The sequence below is a fragment of the Canis lupus genome, chromosome X (assembly GCF_011100685.1).
Source record: "Canis lupus familiaris isolate Mischka breed German Shepherd chromosome X, alternate assembly UU_Cfam_GSD_1.0, whole genome shotgun sequence".
Lineage (NCBI taxonomy): Eukaryota > Metazoa > Chordata > Mammalia > Carnivora > Canidae > Canis > Canis lupus.
The window spans coordinates 110086558-110108245 of record NC_049260.1 but is presented as its reverse complement, the minus strand read 5'-3'; the positions used below and the strand labels follow the sequence as shown (position 1 = coordinate 110108245).

Here is a 21688-nt window from a genome sequence, read left to right as displayed (position 1 = left end):
GAGGAGAGTCCCCTCCCTCCCCTCTCTGGGGTTCAGCCGCCTGGCCCGGGGCGCCAGCCGCCGGTCCCCCGGAGTGTGCATCTCGGCCTGGGGCCTCCCACCGGCGGGTTGGGGAGGCGCAGCAGAGTAGGGCTCACACCCGGGGAGAACTCAGAAGAAGGAAGGGGGGGTTCCTTCTGACCCCCGCCGGCACTGGCCTTTGCCTTGCGAAGGACCCGGCGTCGCTCCGGAATGCAGACTGGAGACCGCATCCTTGGAGACCCGGGTGCGGGGAGAGGCACAGAGAGGGGTGTGGTTAGAGCAGTTGGGAACCGGCAGGTGCCTTAGAGGCGAGCGTCGGGCGGCCACAGAGCAGACGCTCGAGTGGGCTGGGCCGGCTCGAGGTCCTCAGGCGCGCTGAACCGCAGCCCAAGTGGGGCTGCACAGAGGGAGCCCCGGCTTTCGTTGACGGGGCCCTTCATTCCTCCCTGCACTCTGGGGCCCCCTTGCCTCCCACTCCTGTCCCTATTCCTTTTTCTCATCTCCTCCTTCTCGCCTCTCCCCATCTGAGAGCTTCCCTTCCCCAGGAGATTCTAGGGCAGCACCAGCCCTCCCCCGCTGAAAGTTGTCAAAGTCTTCAGCTCAGGGCCTTTATCCTTATTTCTAAATGGAGTGGATCTCTTCCAATTAGGCAAAGCGTTGAGGAAAGGTGGGCAAGTTTGGGGGGGGGGCTATAGATCTGTGGTCCTGAGGGTCAGTGTTGCCACTGGCCTGGCTCAAGGCTCCTCCCTACCCACTCCCAGCTGCTGGCTGAGGTGCGCAGATTGATTGAAACAGTCACTTAGAAAGTAGAACTCTGGGTGTGCATTTCCAGAGCTTTCCTATTTGTAGTTTGTCTTAAACAGGCATTCATAGGTTTAAAAGAAAATGCCTTCAGATTTGCTGAAAGGTTTTGTTCTGCCGTGAGGGCCTGGAGAGGTAACTGCAATGGAAGATTGTAGCGCCAAATTGTTCTAGGCCAGTGATTCCCTTCTGAATCTGGGAGTACTTGAGATTTGTTTCTGGGATTTTAGTTCCCGATTTCCAGCAGGTGGTTACCTAACATTTATTTTAGGTTACCTTTGGGAGGACCCTGAGTCCGAATTCATTCATGGAAAGTGAGTTGCTGTCTTAGGAATATAATTTGCAATTGTCCAAAATGAGTAACAAGTCTGGAAACATTAGGACAGGTTTCTGTAACTAGATAATGATAATTTTTACTAGGCGTATGTCATAATATTTTATGATGTTGACTCACCACATTTGAAACGGAATACCTCTCTGTAGGAATTATGTAATTAGCATTTGGAATTATGGTTGTAATTAGAAGAACTTAAAGTAATTTTATAAGACAACTTTTAAGAAGGGAGTTTACTTTCCCCAGGAGATGGGAATCTTATGGCTGCTGAGAGCGGGAGTCCCATTTCTGCCTCTGTTGGTTGTTGAATTTAGAGCATTTTGAAAATAGTCAATGCGTGATAGTTAGCTTTTCCTCCTTTCAAGTATGTTCAAAGCCTTATGTGACCAAATTTTAAAGACTACTTTTTGTGTTAGAGATGAAAGATACCAGGTCTATTTCTATTTTAACCAATAAAGTTTCATGAAGAGGTTTGGTTATTTACACATTTCCTACAATTGGATCATTTTTAATATTTTTCTGAGTTTAAGGGACTCATGAGCACACTCTTTGCATCATGGCAGAATATAGAGTTGAACGTTTAATAGATACTTTGAATATACACATATATGATTTTGAACAACAGTGTGACAAATGGTTGAATCAAGTCAATTATTTGAATGAATTTCATAATCTGCTTTCAGAGCCTCCTGTTCATTTAAATTCAGCCTCCCACCCCATCATCTGGGGTTCATGCCCACAGCCTAGAAGATTATAATACAGTATAGTGTTTCTAGAGTTCTTAAAGCACAGATAGTAGGGAATCACTAAGTTATTTTGTGCTGCTGAACGAAATACGGCTTTCACACACATCAATTGCCAGTTGTATTTAAATGACATTTTCTTCAACTCATGAAGGTTAAGACCAGTCTCAGTGATGGGCAGTGATCCTTTATAATCTTTTCAGTAACGTAGCCAGATGAGATAGTCTGTCCCCTTGGAGGGTGGGGTGGGATGGGAATCTTGATTTTGTTTGAAACTATGAAAATGGCTTCTTGTGTAGCAAATCACCTTTTGTGCATTTCTTTAGGCTTTGTATAAACTTTTAATTTGGCAGATAGGTGTATAGTTAGCTGCATTCAGCTTCTGAACAGGAGGACCTATTTCCATTTCAGGGAAGAAGAAAGCATAACATTTGTTTGTTCAAGTAGATAGTCCCTTAGCTTTGACTCACTCTTCTCTACCTTGTCACATAAAATCTTCTCGGCAGTTCTCTGTTGGTAAAGCACTCGGTTAAGGCTGTGTCTGGTTTACCGCAACTGTGTTATGTGACATTCAGAAAACGTGTAGCCTGCTGACAGATAAAACCAAACCATCCCTGGATTGAGTAAAAGTGCTAGCCAATTCTCGTTTTTTGGAATTACCATTTGGCTTGTAGTTACCTGTTTGAAGTTGGGTATGTGTTTTCAACCATGTGCCTAGGGAGAGCCATCTCAACCAGGCAAGTTTTGAGGCCGTGTAATGTAGGCTGTGGTTTCTCTTGGTGAGACGGTCTGTAATAGCGTCAGGCTGGGCTTATGCTGGCTGCCGGTGATGGACGACAATTCCACGCATAGCCCAAGAAGCCAGCCACTTGCACAGCTGTTGCTGTAATAGATTGTGGTGCCAGTGTGCATTTGTGGGTATGGCTCATTTTCTGCTCCCTTCCTGTCCATTTCCAACAGTCTCTCTAACCATACCTAAGGACAGGGCATTGTGGTTACACAGCCAGCATATCCAGTATTGAACCATGAATGCCATTCCAAAAGATCATCTTGGTCTTGGTGGATTACTGCAATAGCTTCTGTCAAGTGTCTCTCTCAGATTTGGGCCGGGCAAAGCAGGTGTTTAGAGGTATTTTACCCACAAGAAATCATGACGTTGGTGACTTCTCACTAAAAACTAACAATCATAATCTACCTATTACTCATGTAGGGACTTGTTTTTTCACCTTGTGAATAAATCGTCATGGACCAGTGGTTTTACGGAGTGTCATAAACCCCATGTTTTCTTCTATGCTGAGGATAGTGGTCACTGGCTTGATGAGAGTGTGTGGCCAAGGCGATCTCGAATCAGAAGTGTTAATCTGTTTGTGGGGATAGGTGTAGGAGAGGACTGCACAGTGCCCCCCGCCCCAGTCCTCTTCATTATGATTTCTAGTGGTGTGCAGCTTCTTTATTGACAGAGGCTGAAGCGAGAAGGAGGAGCATGTTGGGACATGGGTTAGGGTTGCTGTATCTTCTTCCTTCCTGAGTGTTCCTTCCTTGAAGTCTCTTTCGGGTACAGTTCAACCCATTCAAGGCGTTTAGTGTGCATCCTTGGGGTGGAGATGTGGGTGAGGTTGGAGGGGGGAATGGACTTGGGTTTGGGGCCAGGGTGAGAAGCAGAAAGTGAGCTGTGGGTGAAGGGGAAAGGGTTGAGGCCCATGCCTAGGGCAGGGAAATGTATAGTGGCCCTGAGAACAGGATCAGAACAGGGGACAGATTGGGGGGTCACAGTTTGGGTGGTAAACTGGGGGGCTGAGTTGTGAGGCAGTGAGTAGGGAGATGAAGCTGTTAACATTCCAGGTCTCTTTGCAGCTGTGCTGTTTTATGTTCAAATCAACTCCTCATTCTGGGAATTACAATCAACACAGAACAACCAGAATGTGTTGCAGCTCTTCAAATATATCCAATAAAAAGGCTTTCTAGTGTCTGGTTCATTATGGCTTATATTTTTGGAGTTGAGAAATTTGAAAGGAATAGAAAATAATTGCCACGATTAAACGATCCAAGGAGAAAAAAAACCCATGAATTAAAATCCTGCTGGTGGAGGGGATCCCACTTGACTCTTTCCTGGTCAAGCTTAACACATATGCTTTTAGTATTTAGTAAGGAAGATAAACGTCTGCGTAAATCATTGTCTGTGGTCACCAATTTCTGTTTGCCTCTCTAGAAGACACATTAGCCTCAGGATTTCTCAGCACAGGCTGAGGAGTGGACTTAAGGTTCATTGTACTGGGAAACACGATTCATCTTGGTCCTTATCAACTTGAAAGATAGCTTATCTGTTTGTGATATACTGGTTCTACAAACTCACTTGAATCAGATTTTTGACAGTTTTTCTACTGTGGCATTCTTGTCACTTTGGTGAATGCCATATCTTGATGAACCACTCATTAGGGATGTGGATATCTGGGTAAAAGCATTAATTTCCTAAAGAACGTGCAATAGTGTATAGTGATCATTATGACTACCACGCCAGCCTGCAGGTCTATTTTCTCCTTGAATTGGAGGACCATTTATTTTTTTCTCTAAAGCAGTATTTTCCACTGCTCCTGAAAATGGCAGTTTCATATTAGGAAAGAGAGAAAATCTTGGCTCTTGGGGCACGATGGGAATGGGGACTAGTTTATTAAAAATCTGGGTTTGTAATAGACAAGAAACCCAAATTACAATGACTGTATGTTGAGATTACTGTAAGTAAAGGCCCTATGCTTTATGCTTGCCTTTATGCCCTATGCTTGCCTCTGCCCTTTGAAATTACTTTTAGCATTGAGTTGCAGATGGAAACGGTCTTAGTGTCATTGGCTAATGACATTCTCCAGAGCCAAAGGGCAGAGAGGGTAGTAGGTATCCTTGTTGATTCTTTTATTTTATTTTTTAAAGATATTATTTATTTATTCATGAGAGACACAGAGAGAAAGAGGCAGAGACACAAGCAGAGGGAGAAACAGGCTCCATGCAGGTTGCCCGACGTTGGACTTGATCCCGGGACCCCAGGATCAGAACCTGGGCTGAAGGCAGACACTCAACCACTGAGCCACTCAGGCATCCCTGATAATTTTGAACTCTGGCAGCACCCTTGGCTTTGGTTGGTGTAAGGCTGGGGTCAACATTCTAGGAGGTGCAGTAGGGTTGGTGTGACCTGGGTTGCTTGCTTGGCCTGCCTGCTCTCACCTTTCTGTGGAGACCTCAGATCTGGTTTGGACAGTCACTATTTGGCCTAATGGAATTCTCAGGTGTACATGTCTTTTCTTTCTGGATCCTGTCAGGAGGGCTGGGGAAAAAAGAAAAAGAAAATATCTTTTGGTGAAAGGCAGGCCTGGTCAGAAGCCAAATTAGAAAATAGTTCATTAAAAAAAAATAGAATGAACCCAATTTCCTTTTGGGTAATTGATGATTATACACAGTAACTTACACAGATCTTAAGTGTGCCTCTTGATTAATTTTGACAAAAGTTTACACCCATGTAATCAGTATCAAAATCAAGATATAGAATATTTCCATCGCCCCAGGGAGTTCTCGCATGTTCCTCTCTTGTTATTCCCTCTTCAAAGGCAGCTTCTCTTTTGATTTTTGTCATCATATTTTAGTTTTGCCTGTTATTGAGTTTAATATAAATGGAATATTGCAGTATGCCCTTTTTGTTTCTGACATTCAGTCACCTCCCCTTTCAGGAAGATTCCTTTCCCATCCTTTCTCTGGTTTCTTGGGGACTCCCCCAGTACAAAACCCTGTTGAGTGCCCATAAAGAGTATTTGTTGAATGTTCTGGGCAAGGTAAGGAATTCCATTAAGCAAGGGTATGTTCGATTCATCATTTAATAACAATGACAATAATAATGATAGTTATCATTAGTATAGTAGCTTCTAAATTACTGAGTACTTGTACAGTAGGCATTTATTAGTTTTACATATATCTCATTTAAACCTCATGACAGCCAAACAAAGTAGTGATTAGTGTTTACCGGCTATAGAGATGAGAAAATTGAAGCTTCCACATAGAATGTAGCGTTATGAGGTCACATAGATAGTGGGTTGCACCTAGCACTGTGACTGGCATTGTAGTAATTAATGAATAATTGTGGAATACATGTACCAAAACTCATTGGTCCTATGCTATGTTCTATGTTCATTTCCAGTTTGCTGTCATATCAGAAAGTTGTCTGTTACAGAATGGCTCTGTCACTGTCTCACTTTGGTTTAATCTGATAGATGCCTGGGGATATTATCATTTTAACTAAGGACTGCCAGAGGCAGAGGTTTAACCCAAAGGAACTGATAATGTCTAGTTGACTTTCTGGCATCTAGGTTGGTTGGGAAAATACTTTGGGTTAGGGTCTTAATAGTTTTTCTAAGCACTAAGGGATTTGGCATGAACTATCTCCTGAGATCTTCCTAACAGTTCTATCAAGGATAGATATACATACTAATAGTATTCCCATTTGACAGATGAAAAAACTAAGTCTCAGAGACTAAGGCCAGTCTTAAGGTCACTCAGCTAGCAAGATGGTGGAGTGAGGGTTTGAGCCAAGTTTGACTGACTTCAAATCCACGTCTTTTGGGGGCGAGGGAGGGGCAGAGGGAGAGAGAGAGACTCTTAAGCAGGCTTCACCCCCAGCCCAGAGCCTGAGATTGTGACCTGAGCCGAAATCAAGTCTGCCACTTCACCAACTAAGCCACCCAGGCACCCATCAAATCCACCTCTTTACCACTGTGTCATAGTGTCTCCCTAGGCAACACAGGTGATTCTTTATCTAATCTCGGTTTGCACAAAGACAAAATTGCTTCCTGTTTGCCACTGTGGGCATGGTTAGGAAGAGTGTGCCTGTGTATACGTGCATGACAGCTCTAGGGCTATGGTCCTCTTGCAGCTGAAAGAATCTCTGAACATTAGTTGGGCGACTCTTCCCTACCGGGCACTATGCTGGGCCTCTGCACACAGAGACAAAAGAAACTCAGCCCTACCTTACAGTTACCCTTCCTTTTCCTCTGGCTTTGGACGTTCTTTTTTTTTTTTTTTTCATTGTGTACATCTTCCCTCAATTGGCCACTACTGTGACTTATAAGATTTAAGCATCTGTCAGTTTGAAAATAATGGTGCTTTTCTCCAGAACTGTGTCTTGGAGTTTGTTTCACCTGTGTTCTAAAGATGCCACTTCCTCTTAATTCACTGCTGGGTAAAACTCCCAGTTGTTTATTTTTTTCCCCTATTACATGGCATATGCTTTCAGCCTGCCTCTCATCAGAATCATCTGTCTCATTTCCTTCTCTTTCTCAAGCCTGCCCCATTCTCTCTGCTTCCCTCTCTCCTTTTCTTCCCCCTCCTTTTCTTGTCAACAGATGTCAGTGGTTTCATTAGCTGAATGGCGTTCCTTAGGATATATACTGGGCTCATTGGAGAATTCTCATTTCTGAATTTTCTCCCTTGACAGCTATATTAACTCGAGTGAAGAAATCTACTCCTTAAAGTGTAGCTCCATGGAAGAGGCTTTTCACTACTTATTATATAACTCATTTTAAATGGAAAAATAAAGTGTGAGCTTTATTTATTCATTCATACTGTTTATGCTGCCTTCCGTTAGATAATATTTCCAAAAATATATCTTGTTAATGGAGACACAGCCTTGAACTAGCATATTAATTATAGTTTTCCCAAAGTTCGGAATCCTGTAGTTCTCTGTGCTGCAGAACCTATGTTTAGGGGCTGTAATGAGCAGTAAAGGGTGTATCGCATGGTTGTAGGTAAGTTGAATAACAAACATGAAACCCAGGGCTCAAACATCCCTCCAAATTGTGGAGGTGGCATTTCTACTGCTCTTGAACTGGGGGCTAGTCAACAGATCGAGTTCTTAAAATATTTAGCTTGCTGTTAAAAGTAGAAGTAAACAACCGAAAGAAGGCAGGCTGAGTGCAGTTCTTGAACATGCCTATGGATATTTTCAGAATCTTCTTTCAAGCGTGACTTTGAAAGTATTGTGAATTGACCCGCTTATTTTGCCTTTGCTTTTGATTCTCTGTGTGTCTGCTTGCCTCTCCCCTCGGGGTGCGAGGGGCGGGGGGGGGGGGATCGGGAACGTTCAGACTTCCAAGGGCTCTTGCGTTTGCGCGCGGCGTTCGGAGCGCTGAGGACGCTGCGAGCCATTCTCCGGGCTCCGGGCAACCGGGCCGGCCGCTCCTCGCTCGACGCTGCGGGTCCAGGGAGTGTTCGTTTCCCGACCAGCCGGGGACCGGACAGGACGGTGGCGCTGGGCGCTCGGGTCACCCGCGTTCCTCGGTCGCCGTGGATCTGGCAGGCGGGTCTGTTACAGACCTCGGTGTGCTCATGAGCCTCGTGATGTGGCGGCTGCCTAAAAAAGAAACACGGAAAAGTTGTGTCACCGAAGGTGAAACTTGGCGGAGCGCTGCTCAGCGCCGGGCATGACAAAGCGCCTTCCAGGCGGCGGCGGCGGCGGCGGCGGCGGCGGCGGCTGTGCCCACTTGTCCGGTGCCCACGGCCCGGCCCACCAGCGCGGGGACGCTGCGGAGGGAGCGGCCGCCCCGCTGGAAGGGTTTCGTGATCGCCGCGCGGCCAGGGGGCCGAAGGGCGCGAGGTTGGGGGGGGCCCTCCAGGCCCCCCCAGGCGTCCCGGCTCCCGCTACCCCGACCCACCCGCTGCGCCTCAAAGGCAGCCCCAGGAGACAGATCCCCATCAAAGCCTTGAAGTCAGGGCTTGGCCACCCGGAGAGCTTTGCTTCCTCTAATCCTCACTAGCTAATTCGGTTTTAGCTGTTCAGAAACATAGGAGGAGTCTTGAGCAGAACATTCAGGGCCGATCTGAATTCATTTGTACGCTTTTTACCTTCCTTCTGTTTCATTGCACTGATTTTTTTTTTCAGATTTACAAAATAATGCATGTTGACCGGGGACAATTTGGAAAATCTTACAACCAGAGATAAGAGTATCACCCAAGGGTTCCACTCCCAGGTTAATTTTCTGAGATTGTCCTTCCAGTCTTTTTTTCTCTGAATTTTAGAATACATGCATATACATGGGTAATCACCTTTGAGTCTTGGTGGGATCATGCAGTATAGACTTTGACCTGCTCTTTTCACTCATTAACATATTAGAATGCTTTTCTACATTATTAAATAATCTTCAGCGCCATCCTTTTTAGCATATGCACTCTGGCTGTGGACTCAAGGGTGAGGAAGGGGAGAGATGGTGATTTTGTGCCTGTGGGTGTGAACAGTTGTTCCGTACCACCTTGAACTCAATCTCACTGGGTGCCACAAACATTATCAGTATTTTATAAATGTGCATATATGAATATGCATATATAAAGATACATAATATATGCATGGGTAAATCTGTAAACATAAAATTAAATGCATGTAGACAAACATGCATATGTCTGAATAAAGGGACATGCAATATGCTTAGAGTAAATCTTGAAAGAATTGACAGTAAAAGGAATCTCTGAGTGGTTGATTGGCTTATAGAATATTTATAGTTTTCAAAAATTTGTATCTTCTATTTTCCCGACAGTGGACATATATAATGATAATAATCATATAATAAAAATAATATAAACAAAATATTGCTCATGAATTGTCTTCAAACTGCCTTTTCTGCTCCAGCTCCCACTGTTTCTTGATCTGGAATGTTCTACCTATTATTTCTACATTTTATGATTCTCCTCTTCTTCCTCCAGGAAGCCTGTCTTCCACCCTCCCCATAGGAACTGCTTACCTCCCAACACTGGGCTTCTGGCAGTGCCCATGGGCTACTTTGGACAAATCTCATGATGAAGTTTTCACTTGCTTATGTTTTAGCTTCCCAAATAGATTGTAACCTCCTCAAGGGCCCTTTTCGCAAAACACATGTTCAGTAAATGTGTTACTCAACCACAGCGGTCAACATCCTTCTTAGGTTTCTTTTTTTGGAACTCCAGACTATACCAAAAGCCCTTAGAATGGCAGCAACATTCCATCTGGATTTAATCTTACTAATTTAATTTGGGGTATAATTTCTACTTTATAGTAGGCCATCTTCCACGTAAACATGGCTACATGGTTAAAAGCACGGATTTTAGAGACTTGGGTTCACATCTGAGTTCCTGTACTTACTCTTTGTGTGATCTTGGGCAAATAATCTTTCTAAGCTTCTCCAACATGGAAGATAGTTATATTTTTCTCACATGCCTATTTTAAATATGGAACGAAATAATGTATGGAAAACATCAAAGACAGTGCTAGCAACATTGGGTTTGGTCAGTGGTGATATTGATAATACACAACTAAAATAGTAGTAATTTCCATATTGATTATTTGAGTTAGAGGGTTCTTATTAGTAGGCTTGTTGGCAACTGAAACAAATCTATAGATTCACACATTTGACAGTCATACTCCAATTTAATGGATTTCAGTTATACTAATTCATCCTTTAATTTGCTTAATATTTATTGAATTTTCTATGTACTGTAAACACTGCTGTAGACACTGAGAATACAGCAGGTAGCAGACAGATAACGATCTGTGCCTTCATGGAGCTGATAATTTTGCAAGTTTACTTTGAAGAAACAAACTATCATTACACCAAGCACTCTAATCCATGTTGGTCATATGTCAGTGAATGGTGCCCATCATAGTGCCCATCATGGCCACTGGGGCCCTGGCCAGGCCAATCTACCAAGGGGGCAGCCTGCAGGGAGTCAGACGTGGGTTATTCATCTTCAGTCCAGGGATCACCACAGGAGAGCTTCCTGTACCTGCCTGGGCATCAGCATCACTTCCTCCCACATATATCCCCCAGCAGTGGCTTAGGAACCCATATTTTTTATGTCTCATCAGTTACGTCTAAGGCACAGTCAGTTTTAGGGACTTACTGCTTCTGGGCAGTGTTTCTCAAGCTTGCCCGAAGAATCACCTATAGGTTTTGCTAGAGAAAAAAATTGCCTACCCTCTTCCTGGTGTGCGGAATCAGAACTTTAGGAAGAGAGCTTGGTAATCTAAATTGTAAACAGTGTCTAGGTGATTCTTAATCATCAGGTGAGTTGGGAAAACAGTGTCCTGGAGACATCAAAGGACCCCTGGAAATTAGGTGTCATTGGGGTCCATAGCTTTCAACTCCTCACCTATATCCTCATTATCTCCACAACTGTTCAGTGAGTTGGAGCCCTGACGGGTGTGCCCAGCATCGTTAATGAACTGTGTGCTTCGGGTCCTCGGTGTTCTCCTGGGTTGGATTAATTAACCTCTTGCATTCCCCCAGCCCTGCTCATCTTGCCCATGCAGATGTTCTGTTTGGGACATTCCTTTCTTCTTTGTGTTCCTCTTCTCTCTCCTCCTTGACAGTATCACCTCCAATTCTTCTTCTCACTGCCTCCTCTGTAGGAGAAACTAAGGAAGGAAGAGAACTTCACAGCCTTGACCCTTCCATAGAGGGCAGGGCTGGAAGGGAGCTTGGGAGATGCTCTCAGAATGGTAGAGGTGAATGCTCAGTTTGACCATTCTGGTGGCTTGAGCCTCTGTGGATCTTTGTGGGGTGGGCTCAAGGAGGTGAGAGTGGGACTTCTCAGATATCCTTCTGCCAATCCAGAGCACATGACAAGGGAACTCCCCTTCTTGGGTACCACCACTTTCCTGTCTATATCTAAGATGACGTGCGGGCGGGTAGGAGTGTGAGGGTTAGGTCAGGCCTAGGTACACCCCAAGCTCTTCTCATCCTCTAGGCCCCAAGTGGTGTCCCTATAATTTGCTTATGACCAATCAAGTGCATTCACCTGCTACTGCTAGTTACTTTGAGTTAAAAATGGTTCCTATTTCCCCTACGGAATTGGGGGTTCAGGCTGTATAGAATGACCTGGTTTGTATCACAAGAGCCTTTGGGACTTTGACAGATTTCACCATTTAAAAAACACACAGCTTTCTCCCTCCACCCCACTGGACATAAAAGCAACCTTTGAATTTGCAGAACAAAGAGCATGTCTTTAAAGGGCAGCATGCACAGAAAGGGAGGAAGGGAAGTAAGATAGTCCATCCTCTTTTCGGAGGCCATTGTCTCCAGACAAGTGACAAAACCGAACACCTTGGAAAATCTTGTATTGATTTTTAGTGCAGAGGGTATCTCCCTAGGATCTGAAAAACCTGGCCGAAGATAATAAACTTGTCCTCCTGCCTTTGAGCCAAAAGTTGAGTTGCTTAGTTTCCATGGCTGGAGGAAATGAGAGGAGTTGCTCTAGCGAGAGTGACATTTTTGCTAGGGTGCATGCTCTTGACCATATTGTGTACAGGTGAGGCTCAGTTCATGAAAGCTTTACTTGTGCGGATTGGACTCAGATGGTGAATGGGAGGTAGTTCCAGTATTAAAGGATTTACTGTTTTATGAAAAGGTTTTCTTTTAATAGCATCATCTTCCATGTATCTGAATGTTTCTTTGGGGACCAAGGATTACTTGATTAAAAATAAAGAAATAAACGCCAAGCCTGGAGGCCTCCTGTTGAAGCATTTGGGTTTCCTGCAATTCTAAGTTATTGCTCAAAGTGGCTGGTTTTGCTTCCCAGATTGTTTTTGAAACATTTTCTTTGTTTTATTTTTTAAAAAGATTTATATATTTTAGAAGTGGGGAGAGGGACATAGAGAGAGAGTGAGAGAGTCTTAAGCAGACTCTGTGCTGAGCATGGAGCCTGATGCAGGGCTCGATCCTATGACCCATGAGATCGTAACCAAGAGTTGTATGCTCACCAGACTGCACCATGCAGATGCCCTGAAAATTTTTATTTATTTAAAATTTTTTTATTGTGGTAAAGGGACAGCTTAAAATGTACCATTTTGATGATTTCTAAGTGTGCTGTTCAGTGGTATTATGTACACTGGGATTGTTCTTCAGCCTTCACCACATGCTTTACAGGCTCTTAATCAGAGCTTATAGCTATCGAAAGGGACCATAAAAACCATTTGATCTAACTTTCCCATTGTGGAGAAGAAGGAATCAAACCCATAGAGAGGCAGTGACCTGTTCAGGGTCATAGAGCCCATTAGTGGTAGGGCCCTAGCTTAGTGCATTTCCTTGTACCCACGCTGAGAGACTGAGCCAGGTGGCATCCTTTACCTGATAGCAGTAATCAAAGCTTGGCATAGATACTTAGGATGCTTCCCTGATATTTTAAATCAGCAATCAATTGTTGTGATTTATGGCCAGAAGGCCCTTCAGGCACCATCTAGTCCAAATTCCAAATTTAAAATATTGGCCCTATTTGCTGTTTCTAAATCCAAATTGAACATCAAAAAGATGCTAACATTCTAATTTTTAAAATCTGGGCAAATTCTTTCCTCTAAATTCTCTCTTCCAATGACTCCATGGCATTCCATGGTTGAAAACCAGGTCCTTTGTGGGTGGCTGTTATTAATAAGCTTTCCTTGGGATGTTTACAGTAACTGCTGTGACCTAAATAAGATTGCTTGTATTGTTTTCCCCCCACAAAGGCAAGAACATTTTTAAAAAGTATGTTCATCTCCTTTCATTGTACTTGCCCATGACTGAAAGAACTGAAGCATTGCATTTTTTTCTATCTATGCATTAAATGAAGAAGCTTTCATTAGAAGGAGTAGAGTATTTCTACACGAGTTAAACATTTGGGGCCTTTGTATTCCATAAGCACTTTTTCTTAAAGGAGAGGTTCATGACACTGTACCATGTATCTTTATAGCATGTTCCTTTTTTAAAAATTTTCTTTTATTTCTAATTGTGGTAAAACACACGTAATATAAAATTTACCTTCTTAACCATTTTTAAGCATATGGTTTAGTGACATTAGGTATACTCACATTGTTGTGAAACCTATCTTTGGAGCTTTGTCGTCTTGCAAAACTGAAACTCTATACACATTAAATAACAACCCCTACCCGACAATGCCCCTTCTCCCAGCCCATGGCAGCCACCATTCTATGTTCTGGTTCTAAGAGTTTGGCTAGAGATCTTGTATTAGTAGAATCCCACAGTATTTGTCTTTTGGTGACTGGCTTACTTCACTTGACATAATGTCCCCCAGGTTCATCCATGTTGTAGCATGTGTCAGAATTTCCTTCCTTGTAAAGGCTGAATATTTCATCACATGTTGTATTAGGGTTCTCCTAATACATACCTATCTGTGTCGATATCGATATAGATAGGTAGGTAGATAGATACAGATCCATAAGAGGATATTTACTATAGGATTTGGCTCACATGGTAATTGAGGCTGAGAAGTGCCGTGCTTTGCCATCTGCAAGGTAGAGAACCAGGAAAGCCGATGCTGTAACTCGCACCAAGCATGAAGGTGTGAGAACCAGGGGGTCTGATGGTGTAGCATCTAGTCTGAACCTGAAGACCTGAGGGAGGGAGCTGGTATAAGTCCCGGCATTCGAAGGCCCAGGAACCTGGAGCTCTGATATCTGAGGGCAGGAGAGGAGGACATCTTAGCTGAAGGAGAGAGAGAGACAGAGAGAGAGAGACAGAGAATGCCCTCCTCCAACCTTTTTGTTCTATTGGAGCCCTCAACGTAGTGTATGATGTCTGCCCACATTAGTAAGGGCCATCTTCTTTACTTAGTCTGTTGACTCAGATGCTATTTTTTTCCAGGAACACCTTCTTAGATACACCCAGAAATAATGTTTTACCCAGCTGTGTGGGCATCCCATAGCCTAGTCAAGGTGATACATACCTCTTTGGGTTTTTCCAGTCTTTGGTTTTGTGAATAATGCTGCTTTGAACATAGGTGTTGGTTCTTTATTTTTTTCAATTGATGCGAGAAGTTGTTTTAACATACTCAGTTGGTCTTCTCAATCTCTAGTCTTAGATCATCAAAATAACATGGTGAATATAGTGAAGGAAGAGCCCAAACCCTCAGGGACCCGGAGAGTTCCAATGACTTGCAAGTTTAAGAACCATGAGAAGAGTGTATAGGGCTTTCCTTGGTCCTATTAGGTCTATTTATTGTTTATGGTGTTTTCTTGTACAGTGATTTTTTTATAAATTTATTTTTTATTGGGGTTCAATTTGCCAACATATAGAATAACACCCAGTGCTCATCCCATCAAGTGCCTCCCTCAGTGCCCGTCACCCAGTCAACCCCCAGCCCCCACCTACCTCCCTTTCTACCACCCCTAGTTCATTTCCCAGAGTTAGGAGTCTCTCATGTTCTGTCTCCCTTTCTGATAATTTTTTTGTAGAAATAATTTAGTTCCTCTGTGATAGCCTCCAGACCCTTCATCCCTGCATTTGGAGTGGATCATGCCTTCCTGTGCTCTTTGCAGTTTATTTCCATTTCCCCTTTGCTTTGTATGTCTCTCCTACTATACTGTAAACTTCTTGATGCTGTCATTCTTCTCTGGATTCCCAGTCCCTCGGACAGAGCCTAGCCCACGAAGCAAAATGCAATAAATGCTAGTTCGAATAGAAATTTGACTCATTCTGTCATTTGGAAAATTTAAACTTCCTAGTTAGTCTTGGAACAATTTGACATTTTTATTTGTTTTCTCTGTTTCTTTTATGTGTGAGACATGGCTTATGTTCAGGAGCACAAATTAGGTTTAAATATGTGGCAATTAAGTTTTTTTTTTCTCAATCCTTTGTGGGGAATGGGAGAAACATTTGCTGAGTTCTTGGCATCGTATTGGGGAAATAACCAAGCCTGGACTTTAGTTTTGGTTTGGGTAGGCCCCTCTGATCTTCATCCCTGGGCAGTCTCCTCTCAACCACCTCCCAAGATGGTGAGCACAGGTGCAGTGTGAGTGCTGTATTTGTATCAGGGCACAGATTTCCCACTCCATGTCTTGGCTCCTAAGCCTTGTTTTTCATGCGCCCCCCACCCCCGCCGTCTTCTGAATCCTTCCTAACATCTCCGTATGTTTCCAGAAATAGAAATTTCCCAAAGTGGGCTCTGGTTTCTAATAAAGCCTCTCACAATGTTTAATATATTCTGTTCCCCATTGGTGCGCGAGAGTGTGCAGATGCATTTATTGCAGGTGATAGACAACACTTTAGAAACACGTGCCTGAGAATCTGGACACCATTCAGAGAGCACCAGCCATATGGCAGGCTCCGTGCCAGGCTCCGGGGAAACTGATGAGGGAGAGAGCCCCTGTTCTGCACACATGGAGCTGATGGTGGGAGGAATAGACGAGGCAGCAGTACCCTTGTGCGGGGCCAATGGAGAGGTCAGGAAGCTCACAAAAAAGGGAGCTAACGTAGTTAGGTAGGGGTAGTAGTGAGAACCTTAACCCAGCACCTGAAGATGGGTAAGGGTTTGCCAGTTGATGAGAAAGCAGAGATATGTCCTGGACCATGGGGACAGTAGGCACAGAACACGCGGCTTACCTACACAACCAAAGGAGGTCGAGTATTTGAGAGGAGCGAGTCGCGTAGTCCATGGGCAGCCCTTGCGTATGCTGACTTAGGCCACTCTCCATTCAGCGGACTTTCCATTGATTCCAGTATATCAAACCTACCATTTCTCTGTGCATTAACAAGGAGGTTCCTTGATTGGAAGAGATCCATGAAAAGACAAGTAACTCAGAATTCAAGCAGGCTCAGTGATAACTTCATAATGTACATGTTTAAATGCCAACTGTGAACAAAACCATGGGATATCATCTTTTCCAATGAATAAAACTCATTAGATTTTAAGTGAAATCCTGTTTGTTGTTAATATTTATTTATTTATTTATTTATTTATTTATTTATTTATTTAGTTTTTGCTGATAGGATCAGAGGCCTTGGAGCTCTGTCCACTGTGGGCTCCGTGATCAGAATCTACATATGTATTTGCAGTGTGATTTTTTAAAAATTGATAACAGGAGTGAGAGGTAACCTTTTAGCTATCCAGAATAAGGATTGTTTAGCAGTCAGACACTACCAGTGCAGAAGGCAGCTTAATCAACTTTATTCTTAATCAACTTTATTCATGCAAAGGTACATAGTCATATGGCTAGTATTAGTAGATCATGAATCTCTATTAAGGCAGAAGACCATTGATAGTTACAGATATCATTCTTGAGAGCTGGGGATATGGTTAGGCAGGACACAACTCATTTCTGACTTCAGGTTACATCTGTTGGCTCTCAGCTTTGACTTTAGCAGTGGTGTGTATTCGCAAATACTGCCCAGTATTTGTATTTAGCCGTATTTAGCAGTGAGTGTGTATTCACAAATACTGCCCAGATGTTGCCACGGAGAACTTTCGGGATGGCTCCATTCATATCAGTTGTTCATGCACTGAACGTGTATTGGGTACCAGCTCCATGTCAGGCATGATCCTAGGTGCCAGTGATACAAAGGTGAGACTAAAGGTAGTCTAGTGGGCAAGACAGACCAGGAAGTAGCCAATTGGGTCAAACACAGTGTGAGCAGTGCTGTAATAGAAGCCTAGGACACTGTGCGAACCCAGAGGAGGGCAGCTAACTCTGCTCTGAAGGGTCAGGGAAGGCTTCCGGAGGAAAGGACATTTAACTGAGATCAGGACAGTGAGTTAAGAGCTGAGCAGGCAAAGGGAGGGGGAGAGAATTTCAAGCAGAGGGACCATCACACTTGAAGACAAAGAAATGAGAGGAATAGAGGGAAGGGAGAGACAGGGCAAGGCAGAAGGAGAGAGATTGCAACTATAATTATAAATGTGAATAATTGAATAACACTGTGGCTAGAGAGGCATGAGGTGCAGCTTAAGACGTAGGCAGGGGCCAACATGCAAAGGCATTGAGGGCGAGGAGCTTGAACTTCATTTCGCATGCATTGGGAAGCCCTTAGAGGCTTGGTATGGTAGGGAGCCCTATGCTCTGATGTACATTTTTAGTTCTGTCTGGGCTGGGACAGCAGTGAGAAAGCTGGCACAGTGGTCCAAGCTCAGACTCGGGAGGGTAGGAATGAAGATGGACAACGTCTTTAGGTTTGACAGCAGTATTCAGGGGTTGGAGGAGATTGGGTATAATGCTAATAATAACGTAAGTGGTCCATTCATATCCCAGTTAAGGGGGAGAGAGGAGTCAAGAACAATGGCTTTCATGTTTCTAAAACCCAGTTCCCTCGCTAGCACTTATAAACTGCGTAATTGGGCAGTATCACCTCTCCTCTCCTTCTATTCATCCCCTAAGTCTCCCCAGTATGAGACCCATTTTCACTGGTGACTGGTAATGACCCTGATTTCATTTATTTCTAAGGTACGTTACAGAGCCTCAGTAAATGTTGGTCAAATAAATGAAGTAACATTAGCCAGTCACCCCTCATATTTTATGCAACTACATTTCTTAGTTATGTACATATTAGCATACACAGTCTCTCTTATCTACAGCTTACTGCTGGGAATATTATTTTCAAATGAGGACTAACCCCATAAAAGTGGAAATCAAACCTTAGGTGAGTGTCTTATAATGGTCCTCATATTGGAGTGGGACTGGAGAGCTCAAGTTTTATGTCCTACTTTACTATTCTCCAGCCTTTATTTAATGCAAGAGAAAGTCTCTTAAGAGGTTGATTTCAATATTCGTGTCTGCAAAATGTAGATGATAATGCCAGATTCTGACTTGAGTTTTAAGGGGTGCTATTATTAACAAGATAATAGCATTTAGCATTTAGTGTTTATAATAGACCATTCTCCTAAGAACTTAAGGGTGGGTGTCATTGAGGGTGGGCCAAGGCTGAAGAATAGAAGCCCTTGAGGTGCTTTTCCATTGAGTGTGTGTCCTGACGGCACCGTGGAGGTGAGACTGGACGTGCACAGCGGCTGCTGCGGTCTGGGGAGTCCCTCTGCCTGGTCTTGGGCAGCACTGTCTTCCCTTCTTTCAGAAACACCAAATGTTAAAGCCGAAACTGCAACTGGTAAGAACCCAATCTCAGTTAAGGAGAAAGGTGCAAATACTGGTATTGCCATTTACAGGGGCTAGATTTTAAGATCAGCCCAGTGTAGTCACACTGCTCGGGAATCATTGCATCAGGGGATTGGTGTCATCTGAAGGGTAGAAAGGAGAGCAGGTATTATGTCATGGGGTGAAAGGAATACTTTCTTATGCACAAGCATGCAAAGTAGACTGAACTTCTAGCTGGCCCAGTTTTATAGATTTCATGGATTTTGTGATTTTGCCATAATGAATAAATACATAGCTTTTGAAATGTTCTTATTGTTTTTAGAACATATTTATTGCTAGAGTGTTTGGTCCGGTGTTGCAGTGTACTCAGAGGATGCTACATAGGTAGCTCAGGGTTGGCCCCAGCAGGATTTGTGAATTCTGTTAACATTGAATCTCTTTTAATGAGTTTCACTCGGGTGCACAACAGAGTTAATACAGGTACTGCCCAGGGTTGGTTTCGTCTGTGCACGAGCTAGAACTAAATGGTTTGTGTTTGAGGCTATGATAGTGAAAGTTGGCCTGATACTGTGTTCTGGAATATGTATTTGAGTGTTTTCTCAGAGGAAGACAGTTATGTTAAGACAGAAATGCATTCTGAAATAGTTTGTATGGGAAATTTTATTTCAATGTTGATGCAAGGATTTTTTGCATATAACATTTGTTCACTAACTTATTGAATATCTACTATGTGCCAGGCACTATTCTAGGTGTACATGATACAGCAGGGAATGATACTTAGATCCCTGCCCTTCTGGGCTTATGTTCATGCACACATGCATGTACGTGTGTGTCTGTCTATATGTATGTTGGGGACATATAATGAGTAAAATATATGGGCAAAAAACTGTCTGGGCACCCGGGTGGCTCAGTCTATTGGGCATCCCACTCTTGGTTTTAACTCAGGTCCTGATCTCATAGGTCCTGAGATGGAGCCCTGTATCGGGTTCCGCACCCAGCGGGAGTCTGCTTGGTTATTCTCTTGCTCTGCCCCTTCTCCCACTTGTGCTCTCTCTCTGTCTCCCTCTCTCAAATAAATAAAAAGAAAATCTTAAAAAAAAAAAGATATGTTATCCGTCAACAAATGTATGGAGAAAAATAGATCTAAGAATGTGTGGTGGTGGCGGTGGTAATTGGCTGCAGTTTTGTGTCTGTGGTCAGAGACGGACTCACTAAGATGGCATTTGAGTGAAAACCTGAGAGACAGCCATGCGGATATCTGGGAGAAGAGGATTGCCAACTTTTGCACGTTGCCTGGGGAAAAAAAGTGTCCAAGAATAAAAAATGTATTTTCTAGAAGTCAGGCAGTCAGGGCTGTTTCTTTTTTACCGAACAGGAGTGAAGCCATCCTTTCTGGATTCCTGTATAAATTGTGCAAGGCAAAATTTCAAGTGCAGCCTACAGTTATGTGAAACTTAAAAAATGCAGAGGTTTTTTATTGCGTTCTCTGAAATCTGTGTATATATGTACATAACATTTGCATGTACTAAATTGGTCTGTACCCATGTATACACCTGCTTTGGTGTTGAAAACTACCTACCGATTTGCAAATGCAAGCATGCCAAATTTTCATTCATGCAAAAGAAAGCATGAACCACTCTGATGTCTTGGAAGAATGAGCATCTCCCTGGTATGGGAGGTTCAGTTTGAGCTACTTTGGACCATTTGACTTCTGAAAGGAAGGAGGAGCATCAGTTAGGTAGATAGGCATCTCTCCTGAGGACCTGAAAGGTGCAGACGAGTGCAGCATTGAAGCACTCTCATTGAGTAGAGTCAAAGCCATGAGGAGAGGTTCTTGTTCAGTATTTGTTGTGGATTAAGGCTGGAATTAATAGATGTATATTCCCTTTCTTTCTCAATACTGCATGCTTAACCCTTGCCACTTGTGGGTAGATAAGGTGGGAGAGAGCCCACTAGGTATGGAAGCGCCGAGTTGATTCTATACTGGGGAGACAATAAATCCAAAGTGAAAAATATTGGCCTCTCCTGGACAAGATTTGGGTATGTGTTGCTTTATCTTTGGTACAAGCAGCCAGCTTCTTGCGTGCAAACCGGCCGAGCGTGAGAGTGGATGGGTGCTAGGACAGTAGTAGCTCTTGTAGTTGGGAAGAGGCTGCAGACAGGCTGTCTCCTCTTGTCTTTATTTAAGTGCTCATTTGTTATAGAAGGATTTGAATGGGATGAGAGAGGAGGAGGAGGAGAAGGAGGAGGGAATGGTGTATATTTGTAGAAAGAGTACAAGAACTGGGTGCCCTCAGGTGAGCTTCTTTGTTTCAACGGGTCTCAGTTTCATGAACCTGTACAATGAGAGTAATATTTTAAAGCACCTACCAAGCTTATTGGAGAATAAAATGAGATATGGCATGTGATAGCACTGTACATGTACAGAGACTTTTACAAATGAATAGATTTGCTTCTCCAGAAGGCCTTTATTTTCTTATTTATTTATTTTTAAAGATTTTATTTATTTATTCACGAGAGGCATAGAGAGAGTGCCAGAGACATAGGCAGAGGGAGAAGCAGGCTCCCTGCAGGGAGCCTGATGTGGGACTCGATCCCAGGACACCAGATTATGACCTGAGCCAAAGGCAGATGCTCAACCATGGAGCCGCCCGGGTGTCCCATCCAGAGGGCCTTTTTTGGTGGAAGATTGTTGCAAATGACATGTGGCCTTTTATTGGGAAATTTCCCTAAATTAGCATTATTCACGTATGGCATTACATGTTTGTAACCACTAAGATTACATCACTTATTTAGTTTCGATACTTTCCCCACCCTACCCCAAGGGAACAAGTGGGCAATTTACTTTTAACAAATAAAGACAAGGTACTGTGAAAGTGACAGGCCCAAATCAGCAGGAGAGCTTGCATTTCTGTTGCCTTGCTGTCATTCAGGGAT

General features: G+C 43.5%; 1 protein-coding gene across 4 annotated transcripts in view; it reads left to right on the top strand.

Annotated features, from left to right (window-relative positions):
- FGF13 (fibroblast growth factor 13) overlaps window positions 1-21688 on the top strand; it is a 523263-nt gene that overhangs the window by 27381 nt on the left and 474194 nt on the right. The gene's annotated exons all lie outside the window — the stretch shown is intronic.